The following is a 9,654-nucleotide window of genomic DNA, read 5'->3' on the forward strand; positions in this document are numbered from 1 at the left end:
GTTTTGCTGTATTTGCGCCTTTTGGCGTCTCGCCCCCTGGAGGCTACTCCTTAATTTTGCAAACCCATTAAATAAAAGTGGAGGGCACAACTAAACTCAATATTCAGTTTCGTTGCACTAGTGTTGCCAATTGGGCTACTTTCATACTCTTGCTGTGGACCCCAAAAATGTAATATTTAGCCCCTGGAATGCTAATTTTACCAGCAGAACACCACCACAAAACGTGTATTTTAGCCTCTCGAAACGCAATTGGGCTACTTTTGGGCTAGTTTTGAGTAGCAATTGGGTGGGTTTTGTTATGAAAACCTGGCAAACTCTGCGCTGCACAAGAAAAAGTGGTGAACAAGTGCATGAGTGGCACTGCAAGAAATCTGTCTTGATTTGGAAATGTCATATTTCTCAACATGGTCAAAAATACAACGATTTTTTGTCTTGAGACACCCAACAAGTAGATGCACAAATTACATGAGTCAATCAAAAATGCAACCTATTATAACACATTTGTCTTCCTCACTTGATACATTGATTTTGGTACCACCTATGACAAGCACTGGTATGGCCAGCCATGTGTATAACAGTATACCCCAAAACAAACAAGATGCATGTAATCATGAGGAAAGCATGACACCATGTCTATATCTACATTGATTAATGGTGACTTTGTGACATGACAGTCTTCATCAGACATCCTTTCAAAAGAGATACCAGATGGTGATGGCAGTAAAAAAGGAAATCATTTTCATGTTCTGGGGCTTCAGATTGATGACGACAGTCACGCTGTGGCTGTGTTTTATGCTCAATTTCAAGGAACCTTTCTTAAAAATGATTCTCAGTTTTATTCAGGTTTAACCCTTTAACTGCCCGCTCGACCAAATGGTTGAGCACATTTTGAATCACTATATTTTATTAAGAGGAGTACCTAACTTAACTTAAGCTGATTGAGCCATCTCTACCATCTGGTTGAGCTATGTTATGCCAAAAAAATCCACTAGATGACATTATGTCAATCAGCAGTACTTGTGACAACACTTCTTCTCTCATGGATTTCAGAATCAAAGAAATCACTCCTGCCATGTGAACTGTTTTTGGTGAAATTTTGCAAGCTAAGCATATTTTTTTTTACATAATTACACTGTAGGAGCCCTAACTTTACAAAATTATGTTGCTTGTTGCCAAAAAAAAACTTCAGTATGTTTTCAATAATTTTTCAAAAATGTGCTCAACCAAACGGTTGATTTGTCACTTTATGGTAAAGGTAGAAATGCTAAGCTAATGTTTTCAAATCATCCATTTCTGCAGTCAGAATGGACTATTTGCTGATAAATATAAACTTCTGATCATTCATAGTTATGAATATGACACAGCTATTGTTACTTCCTCATGAATATACTTAGATCATTTCTTAAGTATGTCTTTTTTGCCACTTTTGGATATTTTTTAAGTAAATATAATGAAATCATAGAATTAATGTTTGAAAAACATAATGATCAGTTGCAGATACTTCTTAAATGACAAATACTGTGTATTAACATTAAAATTTTAAGATTGTTATTTATTTGTTTGTTGTTTTTTTGTTTTGTTTTTTACAACAGTTTCTATGGTAAAAGAATGCGCACTCTCACTGTCAAGAGATGTTGCTGAAAAGTTTTACAATCACTAGTTTTTTATATTGTTTGAAGGATTGGTTTACACTACACAACATTGCTGGTTTACAAAGAAATGTTCATTTATCTAGAAACAAAAATTCTGTTGCACTGCCACACTTGCCGGCGTGTTTTCTTGAAACATAAAAGCCTAAAATGCCATTATATTATTATCTTTTGCTGTTTTTTATTTTATTATTATTATTACTTATTTATTTATTTTAATGCAGAAGGAATGTAATGTCTTTTGTTTTGTTACTTTTTAGGGCCCGAGCCCAGAATGGGCGAAGGCCCTCTTGTTTTCCTAAGGATTCTTATTAGGGCCCGAGCCCAGAATGGGCGAAGGCCCTCTTGTTTTCCTAAGGATTCTTGTTCTTCTAAGGGTTCTTATTAGGGCCCGAGCCCAAAAGGGCGAAGGCCCTATTGTTCTTCTAAGGATTCTTCTTTCCTTTTTTAGGGCCCGAGCCCAGAATGGGCGAAGGCCCTATTGTTCTTCTAAGGATTCTTATTAGGGCCCGAGCCCAAAAGGGCGAAGGCCCTATTGTTCTTCTAAGGATTCTTCTTTCCTTTTTTAGGGCATGAGCCCAGAATGGGCGAAGGCCCTATTGTTCTTCTAAGGATTCTTATTAGGGCCCGAGCCCAAAAGGGCGAAGGCCCTATTGTTCTTCTAAGGATTCTTATTAGGGCCCGAGCCCAAAAGGGCGAAGGCCCTATTGTTCTTCTAAGGATTTTTATTTTTAGGGCCCGAGCCCAAAAGGGCAAAGGCCCTATTGTTTTTCTAAGGATTCTTTTTTTTTTTTTTTTTTTTTTCACCTTCCGGGCTATTTTGGGGGACTTAACATACTCAAAAACTCTTGAAAATTTGCACACACGTTGGAATCTGCCATCGTCCGGACGCCACAGAGGCTGGGACCCGGGCGTGGTTCAGGGCCTCTACCGTGCCCCCTGGAACACAGTTTGAAAACTTGATGTACTGCGCACACATACTTACACGTACTGATATGAAACTCGGTACACATATAGATCTCACTGAGCCAAACAACTTTTGCACTCTATGTCATAGGCTCCACCCAACAGGATGTGAGATATTTAGGGCTGAGTAAAAAGCGCATGCTGTGGAATTTGACAAACTCCTCCCAGGATTTCGATAGGATTGTCACCAAACTCGGTCAGCATGATCTCAAGACATTGGGGATGCTAAATTGCGAGGGGATTTTTGATATCTCGAACGGTTTGGCCGTGGCAAGGCGACAAAGTTATGGCGAGAAATGAGAAACAGGAAGTGTGTAATAACTGTTGCACACATTGCCTGATTCTGATGAAACTTCACCAGTTTGTTCGTTGTATGATGCCGATTACATAAACGTGCCTATTATGAGTCAAAGTTATAGCGCCACCAACTGGCAGCAGGAAGTGTGTCATTTTCAAAATGCTTTGAAATCAGCCTCTTAATTTTACTCGATTTTCTTCAAACTTCATCAAAATAATGTCAAAACACGGCCGTATATATGTAAAGGGGCTGATGATAAATCAAATGCTGTTGCCATGGCAACGTGTCAAACTTTAAAATTAGATTCCTGTCTTTTCGAGGCAGATAACATGCTTAGAATTTCATGAAACTCAACACACACATCAATATTAATGATAGTTAGACACTGGCAAAAGGTCATAAATGGGCGTGGAGCAGGCACTCTATAGCGCCATCTTTTGACAAAAGTTGGGGGGTTAGTTTTTCCTACAGTCACCAAACTCTGCACATATATTGTTCTCATCAATCTGGACAACTTTCTAAATCAAACCCATTAGCTACGACCAACAGGAAGCCGGCTATTTTGATTTGAATGTGGATTTTTTTGAAAAATCAGGCTGTAAACAAATTTATACTCCTCCTAAGAACAACAAGGTATTCACACCAAACTTTTTTAACATGAAGAGAAGATTCTGAAGATGCTAAATTGCAAGCAGATTTGGGATATCCTGAACGGTGTTGACGTGGTGATTTTTTAAAGATATAGTAAAAAAGATAACCGTAATTTTTTTATATCTTTAAAGTGCAGCATCCAAACTCTTTAAAACTTTTTTCACACAGAGATCTAATCATTCTGAGCAAGTGCTGTAAATATCAATTTTATACAAGCTTCTATGAATTAAAGAAAATTAAAAAAAGAAATCAGAAACCTGCTGTCACTCTGCCTGACTGTCTGTGTTCAGTCACTACAGAATGATAGTCAGAGTGACTAAAGGGGGGAGGGGTGAAAAGGAGAGAGGGAGACAGAGTGAAACATGCTGTCTTGCAATCAACCATCTTTGAGAAAGAAATGCACATAAATGTAGTGTAATTGACATAAATATGTCTGATCTTTGAGAGTCTGATATTTTGAGAAAATATAAAGGGTCACTAAGTCTTTCATTGTTTGTATTTTGCAGTTGTTGTTTTTTTATTTATTTTTTACTGAACTGTACCATGAACTTGTCCTATTCAGTCACATAGCAAAAGATTAAGAAAAATGTAACTTTTTAGCATGAGCGATTTATCTTCATTGATAGACATTTATTTTCATAGTGTTATTTATTGAATATAAAATTTTAATTAACAATTTCAAGACAAACTTGGACAACAAAACAAACTTTGCTGTTATCTGTTCAAAACATATGAAAATTGTACCATTTTAAGATGAGTTATATTTATATATCGCCCCATTACAATATTCAACTTGATTTTTAAATTTATTTTGAAAGAATGAAGCGTTTATAGAGCACTTTATTGTGTATTGCTGTACACGCACATGAACTGTGTTCATGTTTATGTTAATTCACAGTACATAAACTAATGTTAAAACATACTAATTTACCTTTAAACAATATATGAATACTGTTTTTAGCTTAATATTAATTAACATTAATAAATGCTATTTAATTATTGTTCATGTTAACAATGTTAACAAATGAAACTGCATGGCAAAATTGTATATTTTGTGTGTGTCTGTGTGTTGATTTTAAAGTTTAACCCTTTCCATTCTGTAAACTTTAAATCCAAACTGGCTGAGGGTTACTGTGAATGCATGTGCTAACTGGGCACCATTTTCCTAATTGATTCTTAGTTATGTAGCGCTTAAGAGTTATGTCTTATAACAGGAGTCAACTGCAAAGTAATATCCACATTGTACAGAGAAGTGATGATGACAATTATGCAGAAATGGTGGGCGTAATGTAAGCAATAATAACATTTTGTTATCATCATGAATTACATGTTCTTATCATTACATCAGAATATAGGGAAAATTTAGCAGTTTTATATTTTGGTTCACAGTTGGCATTATCTGAAGTCCATGCAGGGGTTAGGTTTATATCTTCAAATGTGTTGGAATCATCAAAGATCTTTCTTAAAGGCTAGATTTAAACTGTTGCTCGAGTAATATCAAGTTAGCTCAGAATTGGTATCCTGAGGTAGAAATAGAAAATCAAAAGGATAATAATTAGCATAGCTGCTGTTCATTACATTTCAGGCAGTTTTGCTGATTTTGATCAGATGTAACTTAAGTACAATGTAATAAGATACATTATATGAATGTTTGGCTTAGGTAAAGCAGTCCTGTATTAAATACAATAATTTCTTTTTTCTTTTATGTAGTAATGAAAGGTTAAAACAACAATAAAAAATACATGCTCAGAGTTCAGAAGCTATGTCTTATGCTTTAGGAGCATTTAGTAGTGTGCAAAATGATATATTGTAGAAGTACAGTTAATAATGACAGGCAAGAACACTGCAGGGAGTTGAACCCCTTCCAGGTGGGTAACCTGGAATACAATTACCTGTGTATTTATAATTTTTTGTTATTATTTAGTTTATAAGGAAAGCAAAAACTTGTATTAAGAACAGTATGTTCATTTATATACATACATTATTTTGCATTTGGTAAGTATTGCTAATTATAACAAACAAGAACACTGCAGGTAGTTGAACCCCATCCAGGTGGGTAATGTGGATTACCATTACCAGTGACTTTTTGCTCTTTTTTTCTCAGCAAATTTTGTGTTATTTTGTCATTTTAAGGCCTCGTATTTGAACAAACTCCTCCTAGAGATTTAACGGCAAATTTGGTGAGTCTAATTTAAAGCCCTTTGCGACATTACATTGCGAAGGTTTAGAGTTTTTGTTGGAAGGCATGTTTGTGGCGGCCTGACAAATTTTGATGTTTTGCCATTAATCGGGTAGTTGCTATGACTCAAGCATACAATTTATGATCTGCCCCTAACTTAACATGTGTGATAACATACCTCTACATGCCCATATTCAGTTATAATCATAGTGTAATTAGCTGGCAGCAGAAACTTTGGCACATATAAATTAAATTGTATTTCTTGACTTAGTATTAATGTAATGAAAATATGTTTTGGTTGCATGTAGTTGGTACAAACAGCAAGGACACCGTACACTGTAAACCCAAACAGTATAGCTAACTTATAATGGAAAGTACCTGGTACTCAAAATGTGCCAAAAAGTTTAGCTAACTATTATTTTTCAGTTTATTCAACATCTATCAGAGATTTAAATTAACAGTAATGTTTTATTTGAGTTTTTACAACTACACTAAAGTTAAGAGTTTAGGGAACTTGAAAAATAGATTCAACCATAATCAAATATTTTGTGTCAAACATACGCCCTCTAGTGGCGGTTTTTACCAAAAAGTGACGTCATCGCTAAACGTGCACTCAGACGTGTTTCAAAAAGATGCACAGAAGTTCGCGCTCTCAGGGCAATTGGATTCGACAGCATTTCAAATATAGGTATGTTTTAATTTGGATGGCAACAAACATATGCAAATATTCAGCTGTTTCAAATAATGTTGCCGCCTATTTATAGTTGGTATCGGCTACACTCACACCATCCAGCCACGTTGTGCAAGTCGTGTATTTTTCTATACGTAAAGTAAGCTGTAGGTTATTTGATGAAAATACGTGTTCAATCTGTTTTCTTTGTGTTACGGGTAGTTTTCTTCGACGATTCGGTGAAAAAAAGTCATCTAAACCTAATAGGCCTGTCGAGTCCATGTTGTTCCAGCAAATCCGGGTCCTAAGGTGAGACAAGAACGTTCTTGTAAATATAATCTTATTAGACTAACATTAAAAAAGTGGTAATGAAAATTGCCTCACTGATTTTTCACAAAATTTAAAGTTAAATGTTATTTCATTTGAATTAGCTCTATATGTTTTAGGATTGTCACTGCCTGTTAAAATGTTTACAATTTAGAAAGTGGCAAATAAGGTTGTCTTTTGTTTTAAAAGATTGTTTAAAAAAAAGGATATTAAATCATGCAGTACATGTGCAGTCCTACAGTTTGGCCTTTCTGAAAATGTGTGTATTTTTGTATAGGTGGAGACAGCTGCAGATCATTTAATGATTTCTTTGTGTTATCATTTCTTCAACCTTTTGATGCATAAAAGTAGTTTAAACTTCACAGGCCTATTGAGTCCACGTTGTTCCTATTGCAGTTCCTAAGGTGAGACACACATTCTTGCAAATATAATTCTATTACAGAATATACAAATTTGTAACAAACAAAAAAAATGTGCTACTGAATGTTTATTTATTGCATCTAAAGTTTAGGTTTCATTAAAATTATTTTTTTCTGGTCAAGAAAGATGCAGATGACATTTGCATTACGGAGGAATGAGATCAACAATTCAAGGAATGAATTATTGAGATCATTACCAGTCCATCACCAGTGAAAGAGATCCTAGGACGCTGGCCAGCTCTACATTTGGAATCACAGGTATAATTTAATTGTGTGTTTAAATTTCATCGCATTACCAACCAGAATCTGACAAACACATTTTACGCAGAGCTAGACCCCCACAGTTTTCGCTTGATGAGTTCACATCGACAGAGAGCAGCGAAGACTGGAAAAACTGCTGATGCACTTGCTGAATTTCTTCGGGTTCATGACTTAAAGGTATTATCTTGGTATTATTGTTGTTTAATGCTTCAACAGAGATTGTTTTGACTGTATATACTGAATAATATCACTTGATCTAAATATATAAGTCTAACTTTGACTTGGATTTATCATGTACTAAGTGATGAGTAAACCTTTGTCAGAATTGTTTTGGTATTTCATTAAGAACAGTGGTTCTCAAACCTGTCCTGGAGGACCCCCTGCCCTACACATTTTGTATATCTCCCTAATCAGGCGCACCCAATTTAGTTCTTGCAGTCTCTACAACAATCATGTGTGTAGATGCGGGAGACATACAAAATTTGCAGGGCAGGGGTTCCTCCAGGACAGGTTTGAGAACAGTTAGTTTAGAATACATAAAAAAAACTTCTGATGTGTGTTTGTGTCCTTTTTAAAGGGATAGTTCAGCGAAAAATCAAAATTATGTCATAAATTACTCGCTCGTTGTTCCAAATCTGTATAACTTACTTTGTTTGGATGAACACAGAGGAAGATATTTGGAAGAATGTTGGTAGTCAATGGGGTCCAATAATTGTTTGGTTATAAACGTTCTTCCAAATATCTTTCTCTGTGTTAATCAGAACAAAGACATTTATACAGATTTGGAACAACTTAAAGGTGAGTAAATGATGACACAATTTTTGTTTTTGGGTGGATCCCTTTAAGAGTCAGGGCTCTTACCGTGATCACTTGTTTTATCTATGCCTTGATCAACTTTTTGGCATTCATTCCATGTCAAGTTCGCATTGTTTGGTTTTGTGCTGGCTAAAATGTGTGTTCCACTTTTAACATTGTTTTCAATGTGAACTTTAAGGATCAACATGATGTACACAAAAGGCGAACAACAGTGCTCTGTGCACTTCCTGTGTATCTGAGAGAAGACACCTCAAAATTCTTTAAAACATGCACGGTAAGTCACTTATTCTGCATATTTCTTAGGATTATATTTCAGCATTTTTTTTTTACTGGTAATATAGCATTTGGTAATTGTGTTTCAATACTTTTTACATCCAGATTGAAGATGATTCTGAAGAGCCAGATGTTGATTGATTAGTTGAGATTCTGTGAACTCCCAGACATTGCTGTTCAGTACAATCCAGAGAAGATTTCGATCATCGTTGAGAATGAAGTTGTCATAACAAACCTTCAGAGACTCTCTGATGCTTTACTTTTGATGTTTGGCTTAATTTTTGCATTGGTTTTCACATATCCAAAAGAGATGGCCAACACAAGAAACAAGAACGCTTAATCCTGTTTTGTATTTATTAAGGTAATATTTTAATTTATTATCTTTGACCAGGTGTGCCTTTATTGTTGCACAGAACTGTTGTCACAGTTTTTGTCGGCATAATGGCTGTTTAGGTAATATTTCAATGTATTTTATTTGACCTGGTGTGCCTTTTTATTGCAAAGAACTGTTTTAATGTCTCATGTTTTATAATAAATTTTTGTACTTTGTTTAATGATTTCAGATTTGTAATTTGTAATGTTAAGTTGTAAAACATAGATATTTGAGTACAGGAAACTTAAAAAAAAAACAAGGCAATCAGTTGCCACAAAATATTTAAGTAACATTACTACTACAATTTAAGTTAAGTAAATTATATAATTTAATTTGATAGCACTTAAAGTTCCTTAAACTAAGTGAAATAATTAAAGTTGTCAGTACTCAAAACTTTGAGTTGCACTAAAGTAAAGATAAACAAAACACTAAATATATATTTTGATTTAATTTGATGTGTATTTATAATTTACAGGTACTCAAAATAAGTAGCTATATGCTTACCGATGATATTTAAGTTTGCAAACTTAAAAAAATAGCGGCAATCAGTTGCCTCAATTTTTTTGAGTTAGTAGAACTTATCTGGGTTTACAGTGTAGGGAATTGAACCCCATCCCAGTAAACCAGGAGTACCATTACCAGTGTCTTTTGCTTTTTGAAACTAGACAAATGGGAAAGCAAAACCTGCATTAGCAACAACATAAAAGTGGATGTAATGTATACATAAACAAATTATTGTGAGAGTAATATTTTGGACCAAAGGTAAAATCTA

General features: G+C 34.9%; 1 long non-coding RNA gene across 1 annotated transcript; it reads left to right on the forward strand.

The window, feature by feature from the left end:
* Positions 1-7,459: 7,459 nt before the first annotated feature.
* On the forward strand, positions 7,460-9,058 carry LOC141340400 (uncharacterized). Its single transcript, XR_012356572.1, has 3 exons — positions 7,460-7,597; positions 8,415-8,510; positions 8,615-9,058. It is a non-coding gene; the product is annotated as an uncharacterized lncRNA (long non-coding RNA).
* The last annotated feature ends 596 nt before the right edge of the window (positions 9,059-9,654 follow it).

Source organism: Garra rufa, chromosome 8, assembly GCF_049309525.1.
Source record: "Garra rufa chromosome 8, GarRuf1.0, whole genome shotgun sequence".
Classification (NCBI taxonomy): domain Eukaryota; kingdom Metazoa; phylum Chordata; class Actinopteri; order Cypriniformes; family Cyprinidae; genus Garra; species Garra rufa.